This window comes from Macaca nemestrina, chromosome 2 (genome assembly GCF_043159975.1).
Source record: "Macaca nemestrina isolate mMacNem1 chromosome 2, mMacNem.hap1, whole genome shotgun sequence".
NCBI lineage: Eukaryota > Metazoa > Chordata > Mammalia > Primates > Cercopithecidae > Macaca > Macaca nemestrina.
The window spans coordinates 141,100,532-141,115,150 of NC_092126.1; the positions used below are offsets into that span (position 1 = coordinate 141,100,532).

Consider the following 14,619-nt stretch of genomic DNA (forward strand, 5'->3'; position numbering starts at 1 on the left):
GTTCCATTGTTTTCTATCCTTTATTACTACAGATAATGAAATCTGCTGTTAGTCAAATTGATATTCTTATGTATGTGATCTTTTTTCTGTGTTCACTTTTAAGATATTTCTTACATTTGGAGTTCTGCAGTTCCACAATGATATGTCCAAGTATGCATTTATGTTTAGTTCTTCTCTTATGCTATTCTGTTTTTCAACCTCAGGACACACTTCTTTTTTCCAGTTGTGGAAAATTCTCATTTATTATTTATGTGAATATTGGTATTTCTAAGATTATTTTTGTTGTCTCTTTTCTGCATTCTTAAACATATTTCGGTCTGTTTCTTTCTCCTATTCATAACTCCTAGCTACCCTTTCACTTTTTTCTTTGTCTTCATTTTGCATTATAAGAAAATCCCTCTAGATTCCTTCAGTTTTTAAATATGTTGTTCATCAGTGTCTATTCTGCTACTTAACTTTTGTATCATTAGGATGCCTTGTTCACGCTGCGTTAGCAAACAGCCCCAAGTGTCATGGATTAAAACAAGAAAAGTTTATTTCTCTTTCATGCAACTTTCTCAATGAAAGTTAACAGGGGACCTCTGTGTTGATGGAGGCACCATCTGGGAATGCGAAGGCAAAATAAAGAGAACCTGTGGAATCATAAACTGGCTCAGAAAGCTTCCTCCCAGAATTGACACATATCATTTTTCCTCATATTCCACCAGCAAAAGAAGCCAATAGATGACTCCAAAGACTGTAAGGAAATACAACCTTTTCTTTTCTTTTTTTTTTTTGAGAGAGTCTCGCTCTTTCGCCCGGGCTAGAGTGCAGTGGCACAATCTCGGCTCACTGCAACCTCTGCCTCCTAGGTTCAAGTGATTCTCCTGCCTCAGCCTTCCGAGTAACTGGGATTACAGGTGCCCACCATCACATCCAGCTAATTTTTGTATTTCTGGTGGAGACAGGGTTTCACTGTGTTGGCCAGGCTGGTCTCGAACTCCTGACCTCAGGTGAGCTGCCCACCTGGGCCTCCCAAAGTGCTGGGATTACAAGCGTGAGCCACCATGCCCGGCCAGGAAATAACAATCTTAATATGCACCTGGAAACAAAGGAGAACTATAATATTTATGAAAAGCACTGCATGGCTACTCCAAATGTTCTTTTATATATATATATATATTTCAATTTCTGGTTTTAATTTTTAGAAACTCTTTTTGGTTTATCTTTTTTTTTTTAAGTCATGTTTTCTTGTTTTATCATGGATTCAGTTCCTTTTTATTTGTAATTATTTTACATACTCGTAATTTCTTCTCAAAGTGCTGGGATTACAAGCGTGAACCACCATGCCCGGCCAGGAAATACAATCTTAATATGCACCTGGAAATAAAGGAGAACTGTAATATTTATGAAAAGCACTGCATGGCTATTACAAATGTTCATTTTTTTTTTTAATTTCAATTTCTGGTTTTAATTTTTAGAAGCTGTTTTTGGTTTATCTTTTTTTTTTAAGTCATGATTTCTTGCTTTATCATGAATTCAGTTCCTTTTTATTTGTAATTATTTTACATACTCTTAGTTTCTCCTCATGTTCATTAATCTTTTATTATTTTTAGTACTTATACTGTATGTTTCTTTTTACTGTGCCAACTGAAGTTTTTCATGTTAGGTTTTTTTCTTCCACATATAGTTTGTAATTTTATATTTTGAGCCCACCTTATTTAAATATTTCCTTCCTTTGGGAATGCTGTGAACTCTGTTGTGACAGCATTCCCCAAGAGTGGTTCTGCTTGTGCTTTTTTTTGAGTCTTTAGGATATAAAAGGTAACATATCAGTTTTTGTTAACTTTGTGCATTTTATAAGTACAGTAAATTAGATCATATACTTACACTTGGCCCAGGCATGAGGTTTTTATTTCTTACAGGGGTCACATCGAGTCCAAAGACAACAGAATTCCTTATTTCTTGTTGAGGCCATTTGCATCATTTTTCTAGCTTCTTTCCATGGATTTAGGGAATCTGTGTTTTATATAGGGACTTTAGATTAATCTCCCTGTGCTTGGAAGATTATGTTTCCTGTCTCTTCTATACCTTTATAGAAGGTATAGAATTGATGGCTATTTAGTGAGCCATCGATACCCTGGCTCACCAGCCCTCAGTTCTGTAGTGAGAACCACCCTGTCCCTGAACCACCACCACATTCACTAAAACTTATTGCAGAGTCTTCAGTTCCTCTGTTTCTTAATAAGACCTTCAGCATTCCATTTCCTTTCCTTAAATTTGATAGATTTTTAAAAATTGTTTTACTTATATTATATTCATTATTTTTCTGTGCCTTTAGGTGGTCGGTCATTGGTCTATATTAGCTGGGTTCATTATGTTTTCAAAACTGGAAGTTTCTAACATCAGCTTCCTAGCCTATAAAAAAAAAATTCAAATTACATTATCCACAATGCTCTTCTAACCCTATGACTCATATCTCAATATGAACTAATAGGAAGAAAAACAAGAATACCAGGTCTCTTGTCGTCTTTCCATTTTGATATTAATCAGTTGTGTCTTGTTAGACAAATCATTAAACTTTCTTGGGCTCAAGCGTCCCCATCTATAAAATAAGAAGTTGAAACTATATGCCTTAGATAAATGCATTCTCTTCTCCAAGCTAAGCGAGTTTAAATATGACAAGCTTTTAGGAAAGATACAACTTTGTATCCAGTACTGTAATATTTGATTCTTTAATTATTTCCAGCTGAAATCTTTTAAAATTTACATTATTGCAGTAAATGTTTTACCCCAACTGGTTTGGTTTGCAATATTTTATATGCACCTGTATGTAAAGAACCATCATATCTTACTATACCTAGAAATGAATGCAATTATGTTTGTCATTTTAAGAGTCTCAAGAGTTAGTATTAACAAAGTGCTTGTTGACATATTTTTTTTCTTCAAATGGCCTTCTGAAGTCAACCTGCACTACTGCCTTTTACATATAGAAAAAGAAATTAGGGTGCATTTTTAACCTTTTCATGTTTAAACTAAGACACATAGTAGCTTGTCAAAATTGCAAAACAGTCTTTGGAACATTTAGTACAAAATAACCCTTCTGATTGCACGTGATATGAAGGACTGTAAACTTCATAAATCACCCAGAAGAACACAGTGTAATTCCCTTTGGAGTATCCTCTTTAAAAGTGGTCACAGAATCAGACTGCATGATTTGAGCATCACAGTCAAAGATATACTAACAGATATTACCCAGGTTGCCAATGAATTGCTGTCAGTTCATGTTTTATCCATGACAATTTTAAGGAAAATGTAAAAATGATACATTTGTTTGAACTTGTAGAGAAAATTTATTAAAAATCCAAGCTTGTAGAGAATGATGGACTATCTGCAGAATAGTAGCATAGCTATGATTTTGCAAACACATGGACTCGGATAATCTTACCCAGTGGAGACATACCAATGCAAAGTGGACTAAGATCTTGGAGTACTGATGGACCTATATATCACATTGAGAATGTTGAAACAACCTGAAACAAGCTAGAGAAATTGGAGAAGCTTAAACCTGAGGATTGGTGCCCTGAAATTGAAGAGAAACAACAGTCAACTTTACATGAACAGGATGAAATATCATACAACAGGATGATGTTAACATGTCTCTGAGCCTGTGAGGGACAAGGCATAGAGTTAGAGCAATCCACCCTTGCCATTAAAATGTATTTTGAAGTGAGACAGGCACTTGTCTCAAAGGTCAAGGACTGAATGTGTCTTAGAGAAGTCATTGTGGTTGTTTTACCTTTTCATCCACCTTTGAAATAAAAGATTAGAGGTAAGATGTAATCTAACTAGATCCTTGCTAGGAGAATGAAGTTTTAAAAGGAGAGCCATAGTCACAGCTGTCTTCAAAGTAGGTAGATGCCAAGTCTTAGGGAAGTACAGGATTAACCATGTTGGTAATGACAGAACCTAAGGTATCCCCAGCAGTGTTCTTTAAGAGTGTAAAAACCAAGGATTAGGAGAGCAGGTGATTGGACACAGCTGCTGAATAATCTTCTTAACCTCATCTTTACTCCGCAGGGAGAAAAATAACAGGAAAATAAAAACTTCCACCAAGTGGTTGATGGCAGTGAAATAAAAGGAGCATCAAAAGGTACACAAGGACAGATTTGTCTTGACGCTAATAATTCTGAACAAAAGGGCCAAGCAATTGCTGTAAAGTGCTCTGTACTAGTGTAAGATAAACACATAATAAGTATACTTAAATAAAGAAAAGAATAGAGTAGAATTCTAGGAGTGGTTCTTTTTTCTTTTTTCCAGGCACTTCTAAAGCTGTTATTCACTGAGGGCCTAAATACCTTGTAATGTCTCTTCATTAAGTTTTTGTTCATGAAATAGCGAGAAATGAATAGCTCTCAATCAATATTTAATTGATGCTTATAAATTGAATTTAATCAGGAACTATCTAAATGTCTCACTAACCAACGAAAATTTAAGCAAGGCAAATGTAACAAAGGAAAATGGGGAGCAAAGCAGGCAAACGGTACCAGATTATGCATGAGTACGAGAGAGAAAACTTTAATGTTTGAAGCCATTTACTATATTCCTGGATTACTCTAGCAAAGCCTAAATAATTCTGATTAATGCAGCCTCCCAACACACGATATAGTCTGCAATGAAAATGGCCCAACATATATACTTTAATTTCTGTACAATGTACTTGTTCTGTACAATGTCCCTTGTTTTAGTGATTCTGTGTTAGTAAACGATCCTAGATTGAGTTTGCTTCAACCATATTGACTGTTGAAGCTCAAGTTCTGTTTATTGTATAATTGGAGAACTATATCATACAACTTCTGCCATCAATGTGAGATCATCTAATAGTCAAACTAGAAAGAGTAAACTCATAGAACACCATAAGTAAAATGTACCCCAGATAACATCCAGACCAAATCTCATTTTGTAGTGCAGGAAACTTAGGCGCAGAAATGCTTGGTTAAAAGTGGTACAGATTCACACAAAACCAAAGTCTTGATGTTCAGCATGCAGGAGAGAACATACTTTTCCAGTTTTTTTTCTCCCTCAAAGATGGGACAAGGGTGACCTTAATCGCACCAAAGAAGTGGATATTTAGTTGTATTCGAAAGAAACAGAGAACGGAATTCTCATGCTTTGAAAACAGAAAGCAAATATGTATCATCTCACTTATTCCCCTTTATCTGAAGTAGATACATTCCCCCTGGAGTAGGAAAGAGTGTGATTTCTTCATGCTACACGGAATGGTGTAGAATTTAAAACTTATGAATTATTTCTGGAATTTTCCACTTAATATTTTTTGGAATGTGGCTGACTGCAGTAACAAACTCCAGAAAGCAAACCATAGATAAGAGGGGACTACTGTTTATGAACTCTAAAAAACTGAACTCATAGAAGTAGTAAAACGATGGTTACTGAGGTTGAGGGTTGAAAGGGGGAGGGAATGCGGAGTTGTTCATCAAAAGGTACAAAGTTTCACGTATACACAAGAGGAATAGGTTTTGAGATCTATTGCATAGCGAAGCGACTATAATCAATATTAATGTATATTTCAACATAAGAGTCAATTTTCAATGTCTAAGCACAAAATGGAGGTGAGGTGATATGTTAATTAGCTCAGTTTAATCATTTCCGATTTTTACATATATCAAAATATCACATTTTACTTATAAGTGTATACAATTATGATTTATCAATTAAAATAATAAAAACAAACAAGCTGGGTGGGGTGGCTCACGCCTGTAATTCCAGCACTTTGGGAGGCTGAGGTGGACAGATCATGAGGTCAAGAGATCCAGACCATCCTGGTTGACACGGTGAAACCCCATCTCTACTAAAAATACAAAAACAAAATTAGCCAGGTGTGGTGGTGGGTGCCTGTAGTCCCAGCTACTTGCGACACTGAGGCAGTAGAATGGCGTGAATCTGGGAGTCAGAGCTTGCAGTGAGCTGAAATCGTGCCACTGCACTCCAGCCTGGGCGACAGAGCGAAACTCCGTCTCAAAAAAACAAAAACAAAACAAAACATAAAGGAGTCCTCACTTCATGATAATAATGACAGCTTATATATTCAGAGCATATATTGTGTCTGGAATTAGTGGCTTCTTCGTCTTGCTGACTACAAGAATGAAGCTGCGGACCCTCGCGGTGAGTGTTACAGTTCATAAAGATGGTAGCCCGGAGTTTGTTCCTTTAGATGCTCAAATGTGTCCGCAGTTTCTTCCGTCTGGTGGGTTTGTGGTCTCACTGACTTCAGGAATGAGACTCTTGATCTCCTTGGTGAGTGTTACAGCTCTTAAAGATGGTGTGGACCCAAAGAGTGAGCAGCAGCAACATTTATTGTAAAGAGTGAAAGAACAAAGCTTGCACAGTGTGGAAGGGTACTGCGGTTGCCACTGACTGGCTTGGGAAGCCTGCTTTTATTCCCTTATCTGGCCCCACCCACATCCTGCTGATTGGTGTATTTTACAGAGAGCTGATAGGTCCATTTTACAGAGCGCTGATTGGACCATTTTGACAGGGTGCTGATTGGTGCATTAAAGGTATGCTAGACACAGGTGCTGAACTAGACACAGAGTGCTGATTGGTGCATTTACAATCCTCTAGCTAGACATAAAAGTTCTCCAAGTCCTCACTAGATTAGCTAGACACTGAGCACTGATTGGTGCATTTACAAACCTTGAGCTATATACAGAGTGCTGATTGGTGCGTTTACAATCCTGTAGCTAGACAGAGTGCTAGACAGTAAAGTTCTCCAAGTCCCCACTAGGTTAGCTGGATATAGAGTACCAATTGGTCTATTTACAAACCTTGAGCTAGACACAGGGTGCTGATTGGTGTATTTACAATCCCTTAGCTAGACATAAAGGTTCTCCAAGTCCCCACTAGACCCAGGAGCCCAGCTGGTTTCACCTAGTGGATCCTGCAGCAGGGCTGCTGGTGGAGTTGCCTGCCATTCCCGTGCTGTGCACCTGTACTCCTCAGCCCCTGGGCAGTTGATGGAACCGGGTGGTGCAGCAGTCCTTGGGGAGGCTCAGGCCGTGCAGGAGCCCACGGCCGAGGCAGGGGCTGGGACATGGCAGGCTGCAGGTCCTGAGCCCTGCCCTGTGGGAAGGTGGCTGAGGCCCTGCGAGAATTCAAGCTAGGTGCATGCTGGCCGGCAATGCTGGGGGACCCAACGCAACCTCCGCAGCTGCTGGCCCGGATGCTAAGCCCCTCACTGGGCCTGTGAGCGCAGAGTGCAGACCTGGTTCCCACCTACGCCTCTCCCTCCACACCTCCCTGCAAGCAGAGGGAGCCAGCTCTGGCCTTGGCCAGCCCAGAGAGGGGCTCCTACAGTGCAATGGCGAGCCAAAGGTCTCCTCAAGTGCGGCCAGAGTGGATGCTGAGGCCGAGGAGGCACCAAGAGTGAGGGCTGCTAGCATGTTGTCACCTTTCAATATGATATACTAGGCATATAAGGATTAATCCTAATCGTTATAAACACATTTTCTTACCATGTAACCTAAGGCGGGTTCCAACATCTCATAACATCTCTTCATCTTGTTGATTAAAAAACCTGAATTTCAGAGTGGTTACATAAGCTTCCCAATATCTCAGTGTAAATCTGTGGCAGAGTTGGGATTCCCCTTCAATTCTATCTTGACTCCAGGGTCAGAATTCATAATCACTTCTCATATTGCTACAGTTGACTAAAACCTGAATATTTTGGGCTGGGCACGATGGCTCATGCCTGTAATCCCAGAACTTTGGGAGGTTGAGGCAGGTGGATCACCTGAGGTCAGGAGTTTGATACCAGCCTGGCCAACATGGTGAAACCCCGTCTCTACTAAAAGTAGAAAAATTAGCTGGGCGTGGGTGGCAGGCATCTGTAATCCCAGCTACTCAGGAGGCTGAGGCAGGAGAATCGCTTGAACCCGGGAGGCAGAGGTTACAGCGAGCCGAGATGGTGCCACTGCACTCCAGCCTGGGTGGCAAGAGCGAGACTCCATCTCAAAAAAAACCCCACAAAAACAAAAAAACCCAAAAACCTGAATATTTTGAACCTGAAGTGCAAGGAGTTACATAAATAGGCTTCAAGAAATGCAGCCACCAGAGTGATGTCAGAGCAACTAGTTGTAGTGAAGTACTAATAGGGACTTTGTGTATGAGAATCTGATATTAGCAGGAGACAGTTGTGCTGTAGTGCTTTCAGCTGGTATTGCAGAAAAAAAAAAATCACACTTGGCTGTAAGGAAGCTGTTGATTGCTTACACGGGTTTCTGTGGCATGTTAGCTCTCCCTGCCACCTACTCTCTTCCTTATCAAAGAGCCAGGAGTTCCAAGTGAGGTGAGAATCCCACTTGACAAGCAGGCATAAACTATTTGAGGAAAATACAAATTAAAAGGCTCCAAGACAGAAATAGAAGCATTAGCAGCAGGAAGTGTCTTGGGGATACATTGTGTCAGATTACATCCAGGAGTTGGGAGAATAAGTGAGTCATAGCCTCCCAGTGGATAAGCCCTGCTGTGTCAGTAGCCGGGCAGCCTCAGAAGCTGTATTAGCTATTTAAAGTTGCCAGAACTGCTGTGAATGCCCCAAAGCTAGCATCTGCTTAGTAACAACCTTGAATTATGCGCAGTATGCCTATTTCTCAAGTAGCTTCAGCATTTCTCCTAACTTCTGACCTATGTCAAAGCATTGTGATAGAATTTTGTTCGTGTTTAAGGACAGGAATACAGAAATGTAAAGAATTAGGTTTTGTTCAAGATCACCTAGCGAGTCAATCAATGAGCTAAAATTACAGTGTTGATCTCAAGGAACTTTTGGTCTGTATAAAAATATGGAACATAAATATGCTGTCATTGCACACGTTTGATCAATGTCTTGGCCAAGAAATCTCAGTTGTCAGAAACAGAAACTCTCTTAATTTAATCCAAACAAGAATTTAGTTTATTGGAAGGATACAAGGAATCTCATATAACTTACAGCTATGAATTACAGCTTTGTTCAGGTCAAGAGCAAAGGTTACCTTTCTGTATTTCTGGGACCTATTTCAGGGACCCTGTGGGCAATTAGCATTCTCTCTTCTTCCCCAACCCCCTCCTGCACCCTCCTCCAACCCCTGAAGGTATTTTCTTTTATCTTTGCAGTTTCTTCTTTCTACATTAGTATATATTCAGTTGATACTGGCCATCCCAGCTCTGGACTAACATGACCCACTGGATTGGGTCTCTGTATCCTAACCAGAAATTCCACAATGAGAAAAATCTCCTGCTCCAGTTTTTAGTACAAAGAAAAACCGGGAGCTCCTAAAAGAAAGAGTTGCATTCTTGTCAGACAACCCAAAGGTTTTTTAAAATACATTCAGGAAATTGCCACCAATGCTCAATTGTGTTCTAATTCAAATTGCAGAATGGGCAGGGTTTATCTCTGTTTAGTATATAACAATTAACATCTGGAAGCCACTTCCTTCCTGCCTTCTAGACCTCCCCTCAGTTGTTGCCTGGGTGCTTTTTACCTTGATTGGCTGGGTGTTTCCCACCTGCTAATCCTGTACCAAAGAAAATCCAATACACAGGTATCAGTGTTTCCATTTCTTGTTGCTCATGTCATTTCTAGCTATTGGTGGGGAGAACAGTTGTTACTGGAAAGGGGTCCCAATCCAGACTGTGAGAGAGAGTTCTTGGATCTCACGTAAGAAAGAGTTCAAGAAGAGTCCGTAAAGTGAAAGCAATTTTATTAAGAAAGTAAAGGAATAAAAGAATGGCTACTCCATAGGCAGAGCAGTGGCATGAGTAGCTGGTTGCCCATTTTTATGGTTATTTCTTGATTATATTTTAAACAAGGGGTGGATTATTCATGAGTTTTCCAGTAAAGGGATGGTCAATTCCTGGAACTGAGGGTCCCTCCCCTTTTTAGACTACATAGGGTAACTTCCTGATGTTGCCATGGCATCTGTAAACTGTCATGGTGCTGGTGGGAGTGTCTTTTAGCATGTTAATGCATTATAATTAGCATATGATGAGCAGTGAGGACAACCAAAGGTCACTGTCTTCACTATCTTGGTTTTGGTGGATTTCAGCCAGCTTCTTCACTGCAATCTGTTTTATCAGCAAAGTATTTATGACCTGTATCTTGTGCCAACCTCCTATCTCATCCTGTGACTAAGAAAGCCTAACCTCCTGGGAATGCAGCCGAGTAGATCTCAGCCTTATTTTACCCAGCCCCTTTTCAAGACGGAGTTGCTCTTGTTCAAACACCTGTGACACAGTTACTTTGTTTTTTCAGCTCTGGTCAGGAACTTATTGCAGGCAAAGTGCTTTACAGCTTAAAAAGTCAGGGATAAGGGAATAGATGCTGTCTTTGGCTTTGGACTTTTTCACAATATCTAGCTTCTTAACTAAGCAGAATAAATTTTTATAAGAGACATTTAGATACTGTTAAAGACTAGCACATTTTTACTAGAAATTCCAGGACTGTCAACACAATAAGATTTATGCAGATTAGATGGTATGGTGCTTATTACTACAACTTGATAACTAGACCAGTACTTCTCAAAGTTAAAGTGGTTACAGATCACTTAGGAATCTTGTTACAAATGCAGATTCTGCCCTAGGAAGCCTGTATGGTACCTGAGATTTTGCATTTCTAACCAAGACCTAGGTGATCCTGATGCTGGTGACCCACAGACCATACATAAGTAGCTATGATGTTAAGATACTGTTTTCATATCCAGAATCACTGTACTTTTCAGAATAGAAATTAATAGTCTACCTTCTTATTTCAGACCTGAACAAAATGAACTTCAGTTTAGGTGGGTTACTTGCTTAAGGACAATATAGTTTGTAACAGTGTTGGAATTAAAAGCTAAATTCTGTTGATTGTATTATACCAACTTAAGGGACTAATATTTGTTATGTTGATTCCATGCTGTTTTGTTCACTTAACTGAAAATTACTGCATACATAGCCTTAATTCACTATCGCTGTCTAGTTTTCAGCTCTAGTAGGTATTGTAAACATAAACATACACAGAAACACAGATTTATCTATTTTCCAGCCAAGCTTTTGCAAAGCAAAATCCAGGCTGCAGAGAGATTGTTGATTGATACTAAAATTTTGACAGCTGAGAGTATATTTTCAGCAACAAGATGAGTAACTTGGGCTAAAGGGAATAAATGAGAATAAAACTTAGATTTATTAAGGACCTTTCCAGTGAGCAGTCTGTGTCCTTTCTCAATGCAAAAATAAATAGTGTCCAATTCCAACTATATGATCCTGCAACACGTAATTTAGCTTCGATTAACTGCTATAAATTGCTATCATCTTCTTAATCCTGTATTTGGTATCATGCTTTAATGCCTATAAATTTAAATACTGGGGTACTGAATGAATTTCCAAAATAATACTCTGCAGAATACATCATATTTCATTTAGAAGTTTTTAAAATAACTGCAGTTACTGTCTTTTATGTAATAAAATATATGAATTCTACACGTATTGTTTGGTTTTATAAACCTATGCAGCAGCATCAGTGGATTGGGAACATCCGTGTACCCCTATGTGACATTTTACTTAGTTTGGGTGAGGGAAAGTCAACTGCACCAAAATCATTTCTTTTGATTTCTAACAATTTCTTCTAGCCTTATCTATAGGATACTTGACAAAAAAAAAAGGATACAATATTTCTATCTATTTAAGATGTGTATCACAGTCCACTTAACAGTTTGAGGAATGTCTTGGTAGTTTCTGTGACCTTCAGTAACCTTTCCATTTTGAGCCTCAATTTTTGCAACTACAACATGCAGACAGTAACACCTACCTTGCAGGATAATAGGGATGAAATGACAGCATATTTAAAAGCACTTAACCAGTGCTTGGCATATGAAGCACTCAGCAAATATTCTTTTCTTCTTATTTCCTGAAGCATTTAATATCTTTAGGATTAAGCTATAGCAAAATGAGAATTCTCTTTACTTACCTCTGGCACCTAGAATGCTCTTGGGTGATTGGAATAAGTTTTAATTGTAATCAAAACTGAACAATTAATAGTGTAAACTTGCTGAGGGAAAAATAAGGAGGATATGCTCTCCAGAACCAATTAAAAATGATTTTAGATGATCTCCTATTTCATATTCCCCACACCATTGCTTTTCCTATTACCATGTATAAGTGAAAATTAATGGTAAATAATGGCAACACAAATCAGCACTAAAGTGCAAAGTCATTTTTCATCAAGCAGCTAAAATGGTATTATTAGTGTCAATTTATCGGTTATATATAATGAATTACAATACTGGAGTTTTGTAGAAATTATTTTTTATTCCCAATATAGTACTTGATCAAGGAGACTAAGTTCCTTTTATAAAATACCAGAGGATGTCATAAATGAAGAAATATGGCTAGTCCGATGCAGGGTGTGTATTCAGGAGCAGGAGGTTTTCTCTCTCACAATTACGTGAGCCTCTACAGTGTACTTTTTCCTGGCCTCCAGTTGCGGTTAGGTGCTACTGGTGGATTTATGAGTATATCATAGTTATATCAAATATTTTAATCATTCTGAGCCTTTTCACCTCATCCAAGTAAAACAATTATCTTCTCCAAATGAAGTATTGTAAATATTTATTTGCAGATTTTAATCAACCTATGACAGCCCTCTCATGTAATAAAATGGTAACTTTGTAAGATTTGATACATCTGCACCATTTAATTAGCTGGATCTGAGTTTACAGGTAGAGTCAATTGAGTTTTTACAGATGGGCTTATTATCTGATTGGAGAGAACTGCACACAGCTATGTAATTATTACAACGTTTAATGCACAACATTATATATGTAGTGTGTAATACTCCAATGTTCATTTAGGAGTTCTTCTCTGGAATTGGTGTTGTATCTGTTATAAACAATTGTAGTTTCTGATAGAAGTTATATAAACATGGAGAGATTTTTATTGGTATGATTTAAGACAAATCATTTTCTACCTTAAGACTGAGTCAAATCCAAACTCGCATGTGCTTAACTGAAATCATGTATATATGATTTTGTTTTGTTTTGTTTTTGAGATGGAGTCTCCCTCTGTCGCCCAGGCTGGAGTGCAGTGGCGCGATCTTCGGCTCACTGTGAGCTCCGCCTCCCGGGTTCACGCCATTCTTCTGCCTCAGCCTCCCGAGTAGCTGGGACTATAGGCGCCCACCACCACGCCCAGCTAATTTTTTGTATTTTTAGTAGAGACAAGGTTTCATCATGTTAGCCAGGATGGTCTTTATCTCCTGATCTCGTGATCCGACCGCCTTGGCCTCCCAAAGTCCTGGGATTATGGTCGTGAGCCACCGTGCCCGGCCGTATATATGATTGTTTATTCACCAGTTCCTTCACTTGCTAAACAGATATTTTGGAGTTTCTACCAAATTCTAAGTATTGTGCAGTATACTGTTAAGCACAGCCTTGTTTCAAAGGAAGTAATAGTCAAAGCAGAGTGAAAACCAGATGAACAGATTATTCATCTTAATCTACAGATTTAGAAGGAAAAACTACCACGCATTATATGCCAGATCTTCTTATAAGCACTTTTACATATTTTATATCATATGAACAGATTATGACTATTTATTGTGATAAGACCTGTGTTATTTGAAGCATGAAGTAAATGGAAAACGTCACAGAAAAGGTGACATTGGAACAGGATGGTAAAGAGTAAGTAGGAGATTGCAAGAGAAATCTATTCTATTTGAGAACTTCTAAACAGAAGGTCAGTTTGAGCATAAATTAATGATTAATTTTTATTCCCTTAGTTTTAGCAGTAAAACAATATTTTACTGTTCAGTTTAAAAATGTTTCTGGAATCCTTAGGGTTTTCCTTTTGCTCCCCCCACCCCTTAAACAATTCTATTTCATCTTTCAGTGAACTGGAAATACTGAAAAAAAAAATAATTTTGTCCATATTTCCATCTTCTATAATATGTTTGCCCAATGAAATATGAACACAATATTGCTTAATACTAAAAACTGGCTGTATTAGTCAATTTTCATGCTGCTATAAAGAACTTCCTGAGACTGGGTAATTTATAAAGGAAAGAAGTGTAATTAACTCACAGTTCAGCATGGCTGGGGAGGCCTCAGGAAACTTACAATCATGCAGGAAGGCTAAGGGGGAAGCAAGGAACTTTCTTCACAAGGCAGCAGGAAGGAGAAGTCCCAAGAAGAGGGGGAAGAGCCCCTTATAAAACCATTAGATCTCGTGAAAACTCTCTCAGTATCCGGAGAACAGTGTGGGAAAACCACCTTCGTGATTCAGCTACCTTCACCTGGTTTCTCCCTTGACACATGTGGATAATGGGGATTACAATTCACGATGAGATTTAGGTAGGGACACAAATCCTTACCATATCACTGGGATTTAAAAAATTTCTAAATGCTCCATGTTTACCTGTCTGAAAGACTGGTGTGGGGTTCAGGATTTCCTCTAGTGTAATGAGTCAGAATACTGATTGTTATAAATGTTCACTGTGGCTCTGTTGTGGGTATTGCACAATGTGTTGTTGCTTTTCTTAAGCAGTTCATACAGTAAGGAAGTGACTTGTATCATGGTCATAATACAAATTGTATTAGACAATACATGATGAAA

The 14,619-nt window shown here is 38.5% G+C and overlaps 1 protein-coding gene across 11 annotated transcripts in view; it reads left to right on the top strand.

Moving 5' to 3' along the window:
- LOC105477607 (contactin 4) overlaps window positions 1-14,619 on the top strand; it is a 1,037,214-nt gene that overhangs the window by 312,161 nt on the left and 710,434 nt on the right. For 3 of the 11 annotated variants that reach the window (XM_071092103.1, XM_071092098.1, XM_071092104.1), the window contains one exon: window positions 4,060-4,132. The exons of the other annotated variants lie outside the window; for them this stretch is intronic. The gene's annotated coding sequence lies outside the window, so the exon portion shown is untranslated. The remainder of the gene's footprint in view (window positions 1-4,059; window positions 4,133-14,619) is intronic. 11 annotated transcript variants of the gene reach the window in all.